Source organism: Schistocerca piceifrons, chromosome 1 (genome assembly GCF_021461385.2).
Source record: "Schistocerca piceifrons isolate TAMUIC-IGC-003096 chromosome 1, iqSchPice1.1, whole genome shotgun sequence".
Classification (NCBI taxonomy): domain Eukaryota; kingdom Metazoa; phylum Arthropoda; class Insecta; order Orthoptera; family Acrididae; genus Schistocerca; species Schistocerca piceifrons.
In genome coordinates this window covers 1,025,718,653-1,025,738,604 of record NC_060138.1, presented here as the reverse complement: position 1 = coordinate 1,025,738,604, position 19,952 = coordinate 1,025,718,653, and the positions used below count along the sequence as shown (strand labels likewise).

General features: G+C 44.3%; 1 protein-coding gene across 1 annotated transcript in view; it reads right to left on the bottom strand.

Annotated features, from left to right (window-relative positions):
• The window catches only part of LOC124800375, a 108,266-nt gene extending 91,390 nt beyond the window's left edge, over positions 1–16,876 (bottom strand). Inside the window, exon 1 of the mRNA XM_047262991.1 lies at positions 16,641–16,876. The gene's annotated coding sequence lies outside the window, so the exon portion shown is untranslated. The remainder of the gene's footprint in view (positions 1–16,640) is intronic.
• Positions 16,877–19,952: the final 3,076 nt, after the last annotated feature.

Below are 19,952 nucleotides of genomic sequence, written 5' to 3'. Positions count from 1 at the left end.
GATGAGGAACCCCTTGAGTGCGAGGTCGCAAGTTCAGTCTTTAGTAAGATTCATTTGAAAATATTGTGTTAAACATGACAAGAAAAATATTAACTGCTAATAACTGACATTTCCTACTTAGAGAAAATGCAATTGAAAGGGACCCTGGATATTTTAAGTACCAGTAGAGTTGTACTAAGGTCAACTACACTCATGTTCATGATTATGCGACCTGACTCATCTCGTCATGTTCTACGGCCTTCCGTGAACCATTCTCCACACACTTGGTGCACTGCTGCAATACTTTGTCCCTCACGAGCAGCAATTTCTGAGATGGATGCGTCACATTCTCTCATATCAATAATGAGCCCTCTTTCAAATTCACTGATTTGACGGTATGATTCGCGCATACGTCTGCGAGGCATCTTGCTGGTCTACTCAAGCCACAGTGATCCATTATCTTCGGTTTATAGCGACAACGAGAGCAGCAGGTACATTTTGCCGGCTGCGTCCTGTTGCACCGCGGAGTCAATGTTGACACTGAACCCGCTGGCCGACATGGTTCAAATGCTTATCATTTCTGCAGATCATACTAGTGTACATCTCTTGTGAATATGAACTTCATATCTCTATTCGTTCGAGATGTTTTTTTTCTGAACATGAGTGTGATTCAGTGCCTTATCGCATTCGTATACAATTATGCCGACTGTTAATGTGGATAGAAAATTGGCTGCAAAGCTATGTATTGTACTGCGGGAAGTTGGAGGTGCTTTGCCTTGTACGATTCTTTTCGTAAGCGTGATCTTGCAAGGGCAGTAGGGAATATTTACGTCACAGGAAGCAAGAGTGCGAAAATTGGCGTACGGTATAAGCACTGCTTTTGGCCAGTATCTGCTTTTGCTTTTGCTTCATTCCTGACCTGCGTAAAAAACCGTACTCCTTTAGAGTAAACTATAACTACTAAAAAGTGTGCGACATTGGAAGTCTTACCGCCTGGAACCACTGGACAAATTGCACCTCTGGATGTTTCTTTTTCCCGTGCCTTTAAAACATATTCTCGCATTGTGTGCAGCCACGCTTGAAAGGGTGGCCAGTATCACGATAAGTTCTACGGCAGACTGTTTCTCATTCGGTTGCATGTAATCACATTCCATCAGATCGCATCACCCAGTTACACCAATATGATTCCAAATGCATTGTTTAAAAGTAGATAACTGGCTGAACGTCATGCACGTTTTATAACATATTCTCGCATTGTGTGCAGCCACGCTTGAAAGGATGGCCAGTATCACGGTAAGTTCTACGACAGACTGTTTCTCATTCGGTTGCATGTCATCACATTCCATCAGATCGCATCACCCAGTTACACCAATATGATTCTAAATGCATTGTTTAAAAGTAGATAACTGGCTGAACGTCATGCACGTTTTGTAATTCCCAAGGAGTTCACCTTCGATCTTAATTGTGCGAACGTTTTCGACCACTGTGGCGTGCCATTTTTCATTCGGTGTTCATGGCGCAAGGTAAAGGCTTTTTTCGAACACTTCCTGAATGTCGAAGTGTAATACATACATACCACTGAAGGATGATCTCTGCACCTCCTGGACACTCAATTTCTATTGCCCTACTGTTGCACATGGTTAGATTAGCAGCTAATATCTTCCCTATCACAACTGTTGACACAACAATTTCAAACGAGCCACACTAGGAATTGAACTTGGGACCTCGCACTCAAGGGGTTCAAAATATGGTTCAAATGGCTCTAAGCACTATGGGACTTAACTTCTTAGGTCATCACTCCCCTAGACTTAGACCTACACTACTGGCCATTAAAATTGCTACACCACGAAGATGACGTGGTACAGACGCGAAATGGAAAATGGAAATGTCGTGTGGCTAGGGCCTCCCGCCGGGTAGACCCTTCGTCTGGTGCAGGTCTTTTGATTTGACGCCACTTCGGCGACCTGCGTGTCGATGGGGGTGAAATGACGATGATTAGGACAACACAACACAACACCCAGTCCCTGAGCGGAGAAAATTTCCGACCCAGCCGGGAATCGAACCCGGGCCCTTTCGATTGACAGTCTGTCACGCTGACCACTCAGCTACCGGGGCGGACAGACGCGAAATTAAACCGACAGGAAGAAGATGCTGTGATACGCAAATGAATATCTTTTCAGAACATTCACACACGGTTGGTGCCGGTGGCGACGCCTACAACGTGCTGACACGAGGGAAGTTTCCAACCGATTTCTCATACACAAATAGCAGTTGACCGGTGTTGCTTGGTGAAACGTTATTGTGATGCCTTGTGTAAGGAGGAGAAATGCGTACCATCACGTTTGTAGCCTATCGCGATTGTGGTTTATCGTATCGCGACAGTGCTGCTCGCGTTGATCGAGATCCAACGACTGTTAGCAGAATATGGAATCGGTGGGTTCAGGAGGGTAATACGGAACGCCGTGCTGGATCCCAACGGCCTCGTGTCACTAGCAGTCGAGATGACAGGCATCTTATCCGCATGGCTGTAACGGATCGTGCACCCACGTCTCGATTCCTGAGTCAACAGATGGGGACGTTTGCAAGACAACAACCATCTACACGAACAGTTCGACGACGCTTGCAGCAGCATGGACTATCAGCTCGGAGAGAATGGCTACAGTTACCCTTGACGCTGCATCACAGACAGGTGCGCCTGCGATGGTGTACTCAACGACGAACCTGGGTGCACGGATGGCAAAACGTCATTTTTTCGGATGAATCCATGTTCTGTTTACAGCAACATGATGATCGCATCCGTGTTTGGCGACACCGCGGTGAACGCACATTGAAAGCGTGTATTCGTCATCGCCATACTGGCGTATAACCCAGCGTGATGGTATGGGATACCATTGGTTACACATCTCGGTCACCTCTTGTTCACATTGACGGCGCTTGGAACAGTGGATGTTACATTTCAGATGTGTTACGACCCGTGGCTCTAACCTTCATTCGATCCCTGCGAAACCCTACATTTCAGCAGGATAATGCACGACCGCATGTTGCAGTTCAGTTCCTGTAGTGGCCTATCTGGATACAGAAAATGTTCGACTGCCGGCCGGAGTGGCCGTGCGGTTCTAGGCGCTATAGTCTGGAACCGAGCGACAGCTACGGTCGCAGGTTCGAATCCTGCCTCGTGCATGGATGTTTGTGATGTCCTTAGGTTGGTTAGGTTTAATTAGTTCTAAATTCTAGGCGACTGATGACCTCAGAAGTTAAGTCGCATAGTGCTCAGAGCCAAATGTTCGACTGCTGCCCTGGCCAGCACATTCTCGAGATCTCTCACCAACTGAAAACGTCTGGTCAATGGTGGCTGAGCAACTGGCTCGTCACAATACGCCAGTCACTACTCTTGATGAACTGTGGTATCGTGTTGAAGCTGCATGGCCAGCTGTACCTGTACACGCCATCCAAGCTGTGTTTGACTCAATGCCCAGGCGTATCAAGGCCGTTATTACGGCCAGAGGTGGTCGTTCTGGGTACTGATTTCTCAGGATCTATGCACCCAAATTGCATGAAAATGTAATCACATGTCAGTTCTAGTATAATATATTTGTCCAATGAATACCTGTTAATCATCTGCATTTCTTCTTGGTGTAGCAATTTTAATGGCTAGTAGTGTACTTAAACCTAACTAACCTAAGGACATCACACACATCCATGCCCGAGGCAGGATTTGAACCTGCGACCGTAGCAGCAGCGCGGTTCCGGACTGAAGCGTCTAGAACCGCTCGGCCACAGGGGCGGCCTCAAGGGGTTCCATGTGATTCAGTCTCAATAGTTGAGGACGTGTCAATATTTCAAGCAGCTATAGATGCCTCCGTAAATTGAGGCGTGACTTGATGGGCAAAACGAAAATGGCGTTTTTCAACTTCACATATGCAAACATAAACTATAAAACTTTATTGAAAAATCAACTAGTCGTTTACTCTCCTTAGTGTAAGAGCAATTACTCCTTGAAAACTCGCAGCTGAGTAATACTAAACAGAAACGGACCTTCGCCTGACAAAGGGTAGTTAAAGTAGCAGCGGCAGCAGCAGCAGAGGCGACTCTGTCACAAAGACGGGCCCAGCTGTCGGCACTGGCAGGCAGCCACGCGCGGGGGCGGCACCCCGACCACCAACAGACGCCCACGCGGGCGGCGCGGTGCCAGGCTTGGAACACCTGCACGCTGCCGGGCGTCGGCGAAAGTCATTGCACCAGGTCCCCCTCTGTCCGCTACCCTCGCGCTTGCCCGCGGAGGCTGTTAGTATACTCTTTCATAATCCGTGAGGGTTAACCACGGGTCATGCTAGTAATTTCTGCAAGCGCTATATTACCTCGGAAATATTCATATCCTTGTTCGAGCAAGCCATGACACAACTATTCCAGCAGGGGTAAAAGTAACGCAACACATTTTTTCTGGAATCGGGTCGGTTTTATTCAGGATTCCAATTCATATTATTCGTCACTCTCTTGGCTACAAAAATTCTATTTTTCAACTTAATCTCCGTTCAATGTGACGGCCTTACGTCGCCTTACTGGGAGGGCTGTATGTCTCCATGGTTCTACTCTACTGGTCGACGTCGGAACCTGTGATGATGTTCGTGAAAAAATTATTGCTATTAGCCTCGTAGCGCTCAAGCAATTCCGCGAAGATAGTCGTTCGTTGCTCTTCACTGTCTTCTGCTTGGCGATGAAGAACTCAGCGGGCACACACCTTTGAGCACCGCGACTGGTGGACGAGTGTGTTAGCACTACCAATGGAGACGTCCAATTGTGCAGTGAGGTGTTTCTGATCCTTCGATCACATCGAACGAGAGCGTCCAAACGTTCCAATGAGAGTGTCGAAACGTTCCAACTTTGCAGGCGCCACAACTGTGAGCGGCTGGCCCGTACACGTGACATTGGACAGGATTGCGCTACCTTGTTGCAATGATGACAGACGCCTCGCGCAATGCTCTACCGTGCTTTTGTTCTCTGGCAGGTCTCCGGAGATATTCTGCAAGCGCCTATGAGTGTCTGCAATGCTCTTGTGTTCCGCAAAAACACACTCTTTGACAGTTCTCTGCTTGGAACCATAGAGTAAATATCTCTGGAGTGAGCATTCACATGCGCAGAACAGATTTTGTGTTGTCAACATACATTGCCGGCCTGGTCACGTGTTCTCGGGACGTCGTGCGTTTGTCCGTATAGTGCCCTGTATATTTCGAATGTCACTACATCCATAGTACAGACGGATTCTTTTCGTACGTGTCGTGGAATATTTATATATGTTGCGCAGACATTTTAACAGTATCCATTTGATACCGGGAATAAACCAGCTACGTAACTTTTAAGGTCAAGTGATACTGCATTTTGCTTCTTTGCGATAGGTGTCACAGATCAGATGCACTCGATTTTTCGGTATGATACGGCACTTTATGGTATTACAGAGCCTGACGTACATTTTTGCAGTGATAGTCTTGCAAAACGACTTGACAGTACGCTAGTACTTTTGCAAGTGTCCGAAAAACACCGAATTTGCCACACATTAGCGATTATATCCCTGCTAAATCGTCCTTTTTTCTGCTATTTCTGCGTATTTATTTTCTCGTTTTTGCGACCTAAAGCACAATTTTTCTTACTGATGACACTTTGAAGTGTTTATTTAACTCATTTTACGTACTTGCTCCCAGTTTATTAAATAAATAGTAGACTGAGTAACAAGGGGGAAAAAAAGGCGATCGGAGAATAAATGTACTGTAAAGCAAATACTGTTGGTCATGTAACAGTCAACTCATATAACACCATTAAGGGAAGTGGAAAGTGACACAAATGAAAGAGTTTGGGGACACGTTTACTAATATTTTACGCTTCTTAATCAAATGGCGAAGAAAATAAATTGAAGGCAAAATACACCAATGAAGATGAATGTGTACTTTGATTAGCTACAGTATTGTGTTTTTTATTTGATCTATGCAGAAAATGTATTTAAGATGAATGCAGAAATTGGTAGTAGGTGCTGTGGAAAATTAAAAATAGTTGGTATAGCATCTACCTTCAGCCACACACGTCCAAATTTTTCTCTGCCTAACATTCCTCTTCAAAGTGTTTTGAACATACTTTGGAATATTTTGTGGGGACAAAATTACTCCTACTTATTTTCTGGAGCCACATCTTTACTCATTGTTCGTCCTTCGGGAAACTAAAATATAAACCACAAATAATCATTCTCCATGTCCTAGACACACTTAACTTGGTCTCCTACTGTAACTTTACAGTAAACAAAAAGATTTGGACACACATATTATACGAAGACAACTACAGACTCCCACTCTGTTGAATTTATCTGTCTCACATCTTTCAAATCTATATACATAATAGACAAGTCACTGATAAATGCATGGAGGATAGTATTTGCTGAAACAACTAACCATTCCCTTTCCTGTTCCACTAGAAAATTTAAAAGAGGAAGCGGTTGTTTGCAGGCTTTTGTAAGAGCCGTAATATCTATTATATAGTCATAAAATCGTAGAAAAATAGGTCTACAGAATCAAGCCTTAATTATAATGCGTCTCGAAATTTTTAAACAGAGTACCCATGAAAAGTTACTATCCCTCCTTTCACATATTTTTCTTTGTATTCGTAGCAACAACAGTAATTCACTATCGCTATTACACTATCAACAAACGGTGAAAGCACAACAAAAACTCTTGATATTATAAACTTCAAACTCTGCGGAAAGCACACTCGCACAGCGAAGTCCCGAAAACACGTGACAATCCTGGTTTAATGTTGACAACATGCGCAGAACGCAATGCTCACTCCAGAGATATTTACTCTATGCTTGGAACATCCCTCCGTTACAGACGCCATTTTGAAGGCTACGTATAGCGCAGCCACCTGTTGGAACGTCATGAAACTGTAGACGCTGAAGAGGGAAAATTTCACGATGTCTCATAAAAAATTTCGCCTTTTGTCAAGCGAAAGTGGCCAAGAAAAAAATGTGTTGTATTGTCTATTGAACGCTCCTCGTATTTGAGACAGATGGAATACCCTGAGACTACAAGACGAATGTAGTCATTCCTAATGTGAAGAATAAGGTACTGACAGGTGTAAATATTGCCAAATTAGCAATGTGATAAGTCGTGGCTGCAAAACACTGACAAGGGGACCCTCCATATTGTAAATCACGTATTTTTATGCGCTTCTAATATGTTTTAGAGGTCCTTACCCAGAGTACTTGGCTATCCGGCTTTTTATCGATGGGACTTGGATTTTGAAAAAACTGATTTTGAAGATAATTGCACGATTTGTATACCTGTAACGTAACATATATTTCGAGCAAGTCAGCGTAGCGCAGCGGTAAAAGTTCATGGCTACAGCGCTGGAGGTACCGTGTTCGAATCCTACTCGTGTAATTTTCTTTTTATAAAATCGACCAATTTTTCAGTTTTATTTCAAAGAATATCAGCAAACAGTGTAAGGTGTGAGAAATTATAAAGCTATATTCAGTTATTAATTTTTTAAAACATTCATTCCGTTTGTGGTTCGCATCATATTCCCCCAATTCATCTTCTTCTTTGAACTCTATCAATTCATAATCATTAATGATCTGTCTTTCGGCCAAGAGGTCCCGTATTGCGATACATATGTCATCACCAGCTGCAACGGTATTGGCAGAGATCACGCTAGGCGGTGTATTCGTTGCGAGATTCAAATCGCGGATGGGATTTACGGCATATTTAATGATATTTGTGATTTCGCCTTTTGATTATTCGTTCAACTCCTCTACTTGTGGATCTTCTTCTGGCTCCACTACTGCAGAAACACTTGGTTCTTCCATTTCACAGAATTTTTCTAACACGCGGCACTAGAGACGCTTTGCGAGCAACTGACGCTGTAGTTAGATGCGAACGTAAAGGAATGCAACTCGCATCCTAATTGGCCGCAACTAGGAGCTGGGCTTCCCATTACGGCTAACAGTATTCACGGGGTTGGGGTTGGGTTGTTTGGGGAAGGAGACCAGCCAGCGATGTCATCGGTCTCATTGGATTAGGCAAAGAAGGGGAAGGACGTCGGCCGTGCCCTTTCAAAGGAACCATCCCGGCATTTGCCTGGAGTGATTTAGGGAAATCAGGGAAAACCTAAATCAGGATGGCCGGACGCGGTATTGAACCGTCGTCCTCCCGAATGCGAGTCCAGTGTCTCACCACTGCGCCATCTCGCTCGGTCAGTATTCACGGGAGAGGGGACGACAAAGGGTGGAGATCGATTTCAGGTAATACAAGAAGCGACTGTTGTACGAATATTTGGAACTCCAACTGCGAACCACAAACGGAATGAATGTTTGAGAAAATTAATAACAGAATATATCTTTATAATGTCGATTTTCTTTCAAATCAAATTGAAAAATTCGGCCGATTTTGAAAAAAAAAAAAAAAAAAACTACACGAGCAGAACACAGTACCTCCAGCGTAGTAGCCGTGAACCTTTACCGCTGCGCTACGCTGGCTTGCTCGGAATATATATAATGTTACACGTATACAAAGCGCGCAATGAACTTCAATATCGATTTTCTCACAACCAAGGCCCGTCGCTAAAAAACCGGCTAGTCAGGTATTCAGGGTAAGCGCCTTTACAACATATTTGAAGCGCATGGAAAACCGTGATTTACAGTATGGAGGGTTTACTTGTGAGCCGGTCGCTGTGGCCGTTGTAGGCGCTTCAGTCAAGAACCGCGCTACTGCTACGGTCGCAGGTTCGAATCCTGCCTCGGGCATGGATGTGTGTGATGTCCTTAGGTTAGTTAGGTTTAAGTAGTTCCAAGTTTAGGCGACTGATGACCTCAGATCTTAAGTCCCATGGTGCTTAGAGCCTTTTGGACCAAAACACTGACACAAATTGTTTACACAGAAATGGAAAAACTGGTAGAGACCAACCTCGGAGGGATCCGTTTTGTTTCCATAGAAATGTTGGCATACGCGAGACGACACTGGTCTTACGATGTATACCAGAAAACAGACCAAAGAAGGTAAACCTACGCCTGTAGTATTTCTAGATTTCTAGAATGTGACTGCAGTATACCATCTGAAATTCTGAAAGTAATAAGGGTATTAATACAGGGAATGAAACACTGTGTGCAACTTGTACTGGAACTAGACGAGTTGTAGGAGTCGAAGGACATAAAAGGGGAACAGTGGTGCAGACAGAGTTGTAGCTCATCCCAGATCTTAATAAATCTGCACACCGAGAACAATAAAGGACGCCTAGAAGACATTTGGAAAAGACATTAAAGTTCAAAATGAAATAATGCTTCAGTGTACTCCGATGTCCTTGTAGTACTGGCAGAGTCGGTAAAGCGTTTGGAAAAGCAATTGAAGGGAACGGGTAGTGTCTTTAAAACGCGTTAGAAGATGAATACCAGTGAAGAAGGATATTTGAATGCAGTTAAATTAAATCAGGTGATGTTGAAGGACATAAAATGCAGACTGGCAACAGAAAGGAAAACATTCTGAAAAAGATAAATCTGATGACATCGAATATGTATGTGTTATAAGTGTTCAGAAGTCATTTCTGGAGTGCAGTCATGTACGAAAGTGAAACGTGGACAACAAACAGTACAGACAAGATGAAAACGAAGAAAAAGAGAATAGAAGGTTTTTCTATGTGGTACTGCAGAAGAATGCCGAAGATTAGATGGATAGATCTCCATTCAGCTCAACTTTCAAGTACTTTGCCGCCCTTGACAGAATTGCGCGGTCATCTGCAAATACCGAAGTGTTCATTTCTTTTCTCTGAACTTTAATGTCTTCCCTTTCAGGCGCTTCGACTCTTAAAACTTCAGTCTAGTTCCTGTACACGTAATGTATAACCTTTCTCTCCTTGTATTTTGTCGCTTTTGCTTTCAGAATTTGGTTATTGGAGGTACTGAACCGAACTGGGGAAAAAACGAATTTATGGCACATACTGACTAAAAGAAAGAATCCGTTGATAGGACATAGCTTAAGGTATGATGGAATCTCAGTTTAGTAATGGAATGACGCTCGAGAGGTAAAAATTGTCGAGAGAGATCCAGCTCTAATACAGGTCGCAGGAGTTATGTCGAGATGAACAGGCTTGCACTGGATACACCATCGTGGAGAGATGGTTCAAACCAGTCCTCGGACTGAAAACGACAACAGTAGCAAATATGGCAAAAGGAGTTAGCAATCTGTGGATAGACACAGGACGACAATAAAGAAATTGCTACGGTGGCATCAATATTGGCGGAGAGTACATGTTGACGATAAGGCGTGCCTGACAAGTCACTAACGATTATATCCATGACTGACAGTGCATGATGAATACGTGTTCAAGATATATTCCTGTAAGTTACTGAAAGGTTGTTTATGAAGTCTGCATCACTGAGCTTGTTTGACTGCAACAGACTGTAACAGATTCCTGAGTAGTTTAGGCCTCTGATAATGTCTCCAGAAAAAGATGAGGAATGTCTGCCACTCCTATACCAAACTGTCAAGTGTCAGCAAAATCCTAGCAATATTTGTACCATGTTTTATTTGAGCCTCATGATAGATAATGCAACTATGTCAAAATTATTTTGTATTCTAGTCCGCATCAACGCAAAAAATGCACTACTTCAAGAGATCTCTCGGTATAGCCAGAACCCACGTATCATCTTCTGTCTTGCGTTTGGAGCAACATATACACTGTACAAGACACGATAGAATGTGTGACGAAGGGTTCTTTTACCTCTACAGCACAAAGTTTCTTCGCCACAATGATCGATACGTCCTACACACACGGGGTGGATATAATCGAACCTTCGCTACTTGAGGGGGCGTCCATGAAAAACTACTTATCGTAGGCTGATGAAACTTAGTAGGAACATTTAGTAAGGACATGCAGGTGAGAAATAATGACTAAATCATTCAAAGAAATATATTTTAAATTCGACGCGAGAGGGGGTAACAGTTAATTCCTTACAATGTTCTGCATCCATGACAGCCAGGTACTGCACTAGAGACATAATTTCAGAGTTGTTTGAAGTATTTTCCGAACAGTGGACCATGGAATGTTCAGCTGTCGTGACACAGGTGGTGCACTGCTTGACGATCACACATTGCATCCAGCGTCCTCAGCCATGGCAACAGAAACTTCTTCAACAATTTATGACTCCATTGGCTGTCGGTCTCTCTTAGGAAAAATAACCAAATTGCCAGTTAATTCGAACTTCAGAATCATGTTCTTCAACTCCGGTCCGGAAGGAGGACCTCTCCGTGTCTCGTAATACGTCGAAACTCGCGAAGAGAAGCAGCATTATTGCTGTTTTGATGAAACAGTTTTACGAACAAAGCCCTGCCCACATTGTCCCAGACCCATGTTGACTGCCTGCAATTGTAATGCACACCGATTACTGTGTTTCAACCCTATGTCGCCGTACCACTACAGTCGCCTAACGGCAAATCATGACACATTACTAACAAATCAAATCCTGCAGCTCACAAACTGCACATCATTCCTATAAAGATGGGCAAGCGTACAGTGGGTAGTCTTCCATCTACATTGGCTCAGGAAACAAAAGTTCAATTATTGACTATTTCACTTCCAGAAAGGTTGCTTCTTCGAATGCTACAGTTACTGTCACTGTCGAACAGTGTACTAAAGCGAATGATGCTCGTAAATCACGGGACAACTGCGTGTTATTTAGACGTGCATCGGTTCACAATTACCTGAGAAATAATGGGCACTGTCAGGCATCCAAACACATATAACATTTGATTTTCACAATGTAGACAGGTTTTTATTTCTAAATGTGAATCCCTCTATGCAGAGTGTAAACCGAGATCTCTTGCAATTTGCTTTTGCATTTTTACAAGCGTTTTAAAAGGAATAGAACTGTAGTTATTTAACATACTGCGTCTGTTTCGCTGTACAGCGCATCGACGTACATACACTACGAACTCAACACGCGTGTTACTCTCTTGGTCACTGTATATGGTTTTCCGCAGTTTATAGTACGCCGAGGGGTACGTAATGTTTTGTACGCATAGTGTTCTGAACTCTGAGAGGCCTGTCAACCGAGATATTGAAACAACTAATTTTATAATGGGTTCGTATACTTTTCACAGCTTTCTTCTAGGAAAGTCAGTTACAGTGATACAGCATCTGTTAGTATTGACGTTGAAATCTTTGGCAAGAAGATTCAGAGAAACTCACTGGATTGGAAAGGAATACGGCCAGAGTCGGTTGTTCCGCCGGCCTTAGTGGCCGAGTGGTTCTAGGCGCTTCAGTCCGGAACCGCGCTACCATGCCTCGGGCATGGGTGTTTGTGATGTCCTTAGGTTAGTTAGGTTTAAGTAGTTCTAAGTTCTAGGGGACTGATGACCACAGATGTTAAGTCCAATAGTGCTCAGAGCCATTTCAAAAATTTTTTTCGGCTGTTGCGGTATAAACAGCACCAAGCACAGCTCTCACGCAGGGCCCCGTCGTTATATGCAGCAATACAGGCCTACATCTACACCGGCATCGATACTCTGCAAATCACACTCAAGTGCCTGGCAGATGGTTCATCGAACCTCCTTCACAATAATTCTGTATTTCTCTTCCGAGCAGTGCACGGAAGAAACGAACACCTATATCTTTCCGTGCGACCTCTGGTTTCCCTTATTTTATAATGATGGTCGTTTCTTCCTACGTAGGTCGGCGTCAACAAAATATTTTCGCATTCGAAGAAGAATGATGGTGATTGAAATTTCGTGCCAAGATCCCGCAGCAACGAGGAATGCCTTTGTTTTAATGATGACCACCCCGAATCCTGTGTGTCCTTATTTCTGTCTCGATGCACTTGGTTAATCCTGTCTGGTAAGTAGAGGACGGACATGCAGATCTATTGCATCTTCTAAGTGTTCAGCCAATAAATCGCAGTCTTTGGTTCGCCTTCCTCAAAACATTCTCTCTGTGTTCTATCCAGTTTAAGGTGTTCGTAATTGTATTCAGTTGAATTTATAGCGTGTAGTTTGACTGGTTTATTGTGTAGCCGAAGAGTAACGCATTCCTTTTTGGCGCTCATCTGAATGACCTAACACGTTTCATTATTTAGGTTGGTGCATAAGTTCTTAGTGTTTTTCCGTAAGTTTAATAAACACAACAGATACGCTTAAGAGAGACTTTAGCCACCGATAATAAATTCCCCTTCACTATTTACAACAGTCTGCCAACGCGGGTGTAGATATCACGTGGTTTTGAGGCAAAGAAGTTGGCGACTTCGGTGCGCATTTTCATCCGGGACGGAAGTTCCTTGAAGGTAGTTTGACAGAGAGCGGAGAAGGTGAAAATCTGAGGATGCAAAGTCAGGTGAATAAAGTGGCTGTAGAATGACTTCCCAGACCAACCCCTGTACAGCGTTTTCTGTCAGTCTAGCAGTATGCGGGCGGGAATTATCGTGGAGTAGCAACAGTTCATATAGTCTTCCTGGTTGTTGTTCTTCGATTGCGTATGCAAGACGTCTCAGTTGTTGACAGTAAATATCAGTGGTCATAGTTACAATTCAGGGATGCAGTTCGTAGCACGGCACACCGTCACTGCTCCACCAAACGGATAACATCGTCGTTTGTGGATGTGTGCAGATCATTGTATCGTGTTTTGCTGCTTTGTTGGCCTCAACCATGCCTTTCGTTTCCCTATGTTAGCATAAGTATAGCGTTTGTCGTGACCAGTATCGATACAGCATAGGAATGCTCGGTGTTCGGAATCTGCTGATTCTTGTGATTTTGGCTTAGAGCATGCGGTACCCATAAACCCTATTTTTGAACCTTCCCCATCGCATGCAAATGCCGCACGATATTAGAATGATCACAGTTCATCACATTTGTCATTTCTTGAGTACACTGACGCAGACCATTGCCCATTAGTACGTCTGAACGATTTTCATCACACGCGGACGGTCTTCCTGAACGCTGAGAGTCACTAATGTCAAAACGATCCTTCTTAAAACGAAACATTTTCTTGCAGTGCTCTGTCCATTCGCACCACCTTCATACACGGAGCAAATGTTCCTGGCTGTCTCCACTACTTTATCTCCCTACTGAACTCAAAAATGCTTCAAATGGCTCTAAGCACTATGGGAATTAACATCTGAGCTCGTCAGTCCCCTAGACTTAGAACTACTTAAACCTAACTAACCTAAGGACATCACACACATCCATGCCGAGGCAGGATTCGAACTTGCGACCGTAGCAGCAGTGCGGTTCCAGACTGCAGCGCCTAGAACCGCTCGGCCACAACGGCTGGCTACTGAACTCAAACCCATAGCGACCGGAATACCAACATGCAAAACAAAAAAGCTATGAATTTATGCACCAACCTAACATAATCCGGACGCTGTGGTTCTAGGCGCCTTATTCCGGAACAACGCTGCTGCTACGGTCGCAGGTTCGAATCCTGCCTGGGGGATGGATGTGTGTGATGTCGTTAGGTTAGTTAGGCGTAAGTAGTTCTAAGTCTAGGGGACTGATGACCTCACATATTCAGTCCCATAGTGCGTAGAGCCGAGCTAACCTAACATAAAAAAACCTCATTTTCTATAAGACATACGTACAGGGTAAGCCATAAGTTTTGTATTCGGCATTGCGCCATATGCTGGGTTCTGGTGCATCAGATGCGGCTTAAGAAATGTGTTTAAAATGTGCGTACATTTCCAGGTTTTTGTGGAAACCAGTGTCGTTTCATCAGTTACCATTCCGACAGCATTTGTTTGACATTTGCCATATTGAAGTAGCACGTCGAACTTCTCAGCAGTGCTGTATATGCCTACATGCAAGAAATGTTAAAGCAGAGCCGGCCGCGGTGGCCGAGCGGTTCTAGGCGCTTCAGTCTGGAACCGCACGACTGCTACGGTCGCAGGTTCGAATCCTGCCTCGGGCATGGATGTGTGTGATGTCCTTAGGTTAGTTAAGTTTAATTAGTTCTAAGTTCTAGGGGACTGATGACCACAGTAGTTGAGTCCCGCCGCGCGGGATTAGCCGAGCGGTCTAAGGCACTGCAGTCATGGAGTGTGCGGCTGGTCCCGGCGGAGGTTCGAGTCCTCCCTCGGGCATGGGTGTGGGTGTTTGTCCTTAGGATAATTTAGGTTAAGTAGTGTGTAAGCTTAGGGACTGATGACCTTAGCAGTTACGTCCCATAAGATTTCACACACATTTGAATTTTTTTTTTTGTTAAATCCCATAGTGCTCAGAGCCATTTGAACCATTTATTATAGCAGATACGATCTGAGGACAGTCAACGCAGTTCCTGTTAGTCCTGGAGTACAGACAAAACACAATCGAAAGACTTGATACAGTGAAATAGCTCGGCATGAGCGTGTTAACAATGCAACAGCCGAATTCGCCCTAATTCCTACTGAATTTCAGAATATTTCTGGGATTCTTTTGGGAAGTGTTTCTATCTCTGAATTAACAAGCACTATATCACCATACTCTTCTTTTTAAGTGCCTTCGCATGCCGTTAAAAATATGTCGTTCTATTTAAAAAATGATAGTTGCTTCAGTTATCTTCATCGATAGAAGTGTTAAGATTCTGTATTGAATACCCTTAGCGTACTACTATTTGCCAGAAACTTCGGTTAGATCTCTGGAGCCGTTCACGAAATAAAAGGGGTGTTACGTCTTACGTGACTCACCCTTTGTCACGGACCTGTAGATCGTATTTTTTATCGTGGAATTTCCAAGATTATCTCGAAACAAGGCTCTGAAGTAAACTCACTTAAGCACGAAAAGGTGTAACGCTCAGCGGCCGTAGCCAAAAAAACATTAAAAAATGAGAACCCTATTTGGGCTCCTCAACTATATTTCATTTCAAAGGGGCTTTCCGATACGTGAGACTGAACTTTTATGACCCACTGTATTTTCAAACTGACATACTGTGTCGTTCATTACTGTAGGCGTACGACTATGACGGCACCAAAAATCGTTCAAATGGCTCTGAGCACTATGGGACTTAACATCTGAAGTCCCCTAGACTCAGAACTACTTAAACCTAACTAACCTAAGGACAGAATTGTAAGGAAAATCAGCATTAGCCGTATTTTGTTGTTTTATTGTCAGCAAAATCGATTTTCGGTCACTTAGTGACCATCCTCAGTGCTGTAATATACAATTAAAATTGGTAGGCACTGGTATCAAGCTATAACCACAAGCTTAGAACGATCACATGTGATTTATTTAATCGCTCTAAGCCTGTGGTTATAGCTTGATACCAGTGCCTACCAATTTTAATTGTATATTACAGCACTGAGGATGGTCACTAAGTGACCGAAAATCGATTTTGCTGACAATAAAACAACATAATACGGCTAATGCTGATTTTCTTTCCAATTCTATCCACTGTTTGGTCGTGGTGCACACAACACGCCATGGAGTCGCCAATCAATAACCTAAGGACTTCACACACATCCACGCCAGAGGCAGGATTCGAACCTGCGACCGTAGTGGTCGCGCGGTTCCAGACTGTAACGCCTAGAACCTCTCGGCCACCCCGGCCGGCTGTGACGGTACCGCCAGAACAACAGAGAAAGATGAATGGAATGAAATAGAGTAAGGAACTGACAACTTACTCCAATTTGCTTCTTGAGCACCTATTTTTAAGAACGTTTGGTAGGTTACCTCGAAGCGATGAGTGTCCTTGCTGCTCACTGCTCACTCTGAGTTTGTTTAGTGGAAGTGCTCCAGCTGCGCAGTGTACCCGCCGAGTAGGGTCTGCTCAGTGGATTTCGCTGGCGGCTGCCGAGGAAGCGCCCTGAGAATGGCTCCTCTGTGGTTCCGTCCCTCAGGGTCCCCCGCGAGAACAATGCCACGGCCGCGATGCCAGGTACTGAGGTCGCGAGAGTGGCAGCAGTGGTGGTGTGCGGCGGTGTGCCACTGCGCCGCGCTGTATAAATAGCCTGGCAGCGGGACTGCGATGCGTCAGTCGGGCGCCGAAACGGCGATACCCGCTGCCGGCGGGAGTTTTCCGCTCGCTGCTCTGCTCGCAAACGTACGAGTGTCCCTGACGTAGCGTCTATACACCTGTGACATTGTGGCTCACGTCTCTATTAATGATTGTAATAATACTTGTCCATCGCCACGAGGATGGAGAAGATGCGAGGGCCGTTCAATAACTATTGCAACACTTTTCTTTCTGAAAGCACGTAGATTTTATTCCGGATTCTAAAACATCTTGCGAACCATGTGTGAAGGGTATCAGACGATGGTTCAAATGGCTCTGAGCACTATGTGACTTAACTTCTGAGGTCATCAGTCGCCTATAACTTAGAACTAATTAAACCTAACTAACCTAAGGACATCACACACATCCATGCCCGAGGCAGGATTCGAACCTGCGACCGTAGCGGTCGCTCGGTTCCAGACTGTAGCGCCTAGAACAACACGGGCATTCCGGCCGGCGGTATCAAATAGTTCAAATGACTCTGAGCACTATGGGACTCAACTGCTGGGGTCATTAGTCCCCTAGAACTTAGAACTAGTTAAACCTAACTAACCTAAGGACACCACAAACATCCACGCCAGAGGCAGGATTCGAACCTGCGACCGTAGCGGTCTTGCGGTTCCAGACTGCAGCGCCTTTAACCGCACGGCCACTTCGGCCGGCCGGCGGTATCAGACGGATGCTATATTCCTTGACTTCCGGAAAGCGTTTGAGTCGGTGCCCCACTGCAGACTCCTAACTAAGGTACGAGCATATAGGATTGGTTCCCAAATATGTGAGAGGCTCGAAGACTTCTTAAGTAATAGAACCCAGTACGTTGTCCTCGATGGTGAGTGTTCATCGGAGATGAGGCTATCATCTGGTGTACCCCAGGGAAGTGTGATAGGTCCGCTGTTGTTTTCTATCTACATAAATGATCTTTTGGATAGGGTGGATAGCAAAGTACGGCTGCTTGCTGATGATGCTGTGGTGTACGGGAAGGTGTCGTCGTTGAGTGACTGTAGGAGGATACAAGATGACTTGGACAGGATTTGTGATTGGTGTAAAGAATGGCAGCTAACTCTAAATATAAACGAATGTAAATTTGTGCAGATGAATAGGAAAAAGAATCCCGTAATATTTGAATATTCCATTAGTACTGTAGCGCTTGACACAGTCACGTCGATTAAATATTTGGGCGTAACATTGCAGAGCGATATGAAGTGGGACAAGCATGTAATGGCAGTTGTGGGGAAGGCGGATAGTCGTCTTCGGTTCATTGGTAGAATTTTGGGAAGATATCGTTCATCTGTAAAGGAGACCGCTTATAAAACACTAATACGACCTATTCTTGAGTACTGCTCGAGCGTTTGGGATCCCTATCAGGTCGGATTGAGGGAGGACACAGAAGCAATTCAGGTGGCGAGCTGCTAGATTTCTTACTGGTAGGTTTGATCATTACGCGAGTGTTACGGAAATGCTTCAGGAACTCGGGTTGGAGTCTCTAGAGGAAAGGAGGCGTTCTTTTCGTGAATCGCTGCTGAGGAAATTTAGAGAAACAGCATTTGAGGCTGATTGCAGTACAATTTTACCGCCGCCAACTTATATTTCGCGGAAAGACCACAAAGATAAGATAAGAGAGATAGGGCTCGTACAGAGGCATATAGGCAGGCAGTCATTTTTACCTCGTTCTGTTTGGGAGTGGAACAGGGAGAGAAGATGCTAGTATGATGGATTGAGGAGTATGTATGTACGAGGGCTATCCACAAAGTACATTATGTTTTGGAATTAAAAATAAATAAAGTATTGGAAAATTTGTTTATTATATACAGATGAAAGCCACACTTAAGTAATACTTTTCTACGTAGTTGCCATTTAAATTAAGGCACTTATCGTAGCGATGGACGAGCTTGGAAATTCCTTCGTCGTAAAATTCGGCCGCCTGCGCCTTCAACCACGTGATTACCTCTTTTGGGACAGAAAACGTGTGATTTTTGTGGATTTCCTGGAAAGAGGCACTACAATAAACTCTCAAAGGTATTGCCAAACTCTGCACAACCTCAGAAGAGCAATACAAAACAAGCGCAGGGGGAAGTTGGGTCCCGACCTGGCACCGAGCGACTTCCACTTATTCCCAGCAATGAGGAAGTGGTTGGCTATGCAGCGTTTTGATGACGACGCACAGCTTTAAGAAGAGGTAACCACGTGGTTGAAGGCGCAGGCGGCCGAATTTTACGACGAGGGAATTTCCAAGCTCGTCCATCGCTACGATAAGTGCCTTAATTTAAATGGTAACTATGTAGAAAAGTAGTATTTAAGCGTGGCTTTCATCTGTATATAATAAAAAAAAATTGCAATACTTTATTTATTTTTAATTCCAAAACGTAATGTACTTTGGGGATAGTCTTCGTAGATGTAGATGTAGACATTATTCACCGCTACTCTGACTGCAAAATCCTATATTTCTCATTTCAATGCAACGCTCTTACGCCACCTTAAGGCCTGTTCGCACTACAGCGCGGTAGCGCGGCGTGCGGCAACGGCAGAGGCAAGCGTTTTCCGCTTCGACGCGGCGGCTCGCGGAATTGGCGTTCCCATCTGGAAACGGTAGCCCACGACGGACAGCCACTGAGGTACAGGGCGGGACCCACTGAAACGTCCGGTGCGTCTGATTAAATATATCTTACACCTAGATGAAGGAAAGACGAAGTTGGGTGATGACATACCAATTTTTCATTTTCTGTACAATGTACTGTTTCACATATTTTATTTACAATTACGAACAACTGAAGTTGGAAGGAACACATAGAAAATGTTGTGTGTAAGGCTGGCCAAAGACTGCGTTTTATTGGCAGGACACTTGGAAAATGTAACACACCTACTAAGGAGACTGCCTACACTACGCTTGTCCGTACTCTTTTAGAATACTGCTGCGCAGTGTGGGATCCTTACCAGGTAGGACTGACTGAGTACATCGAAAAAGTTCAAAGAAAGGCAGCACGTTTTGTGTT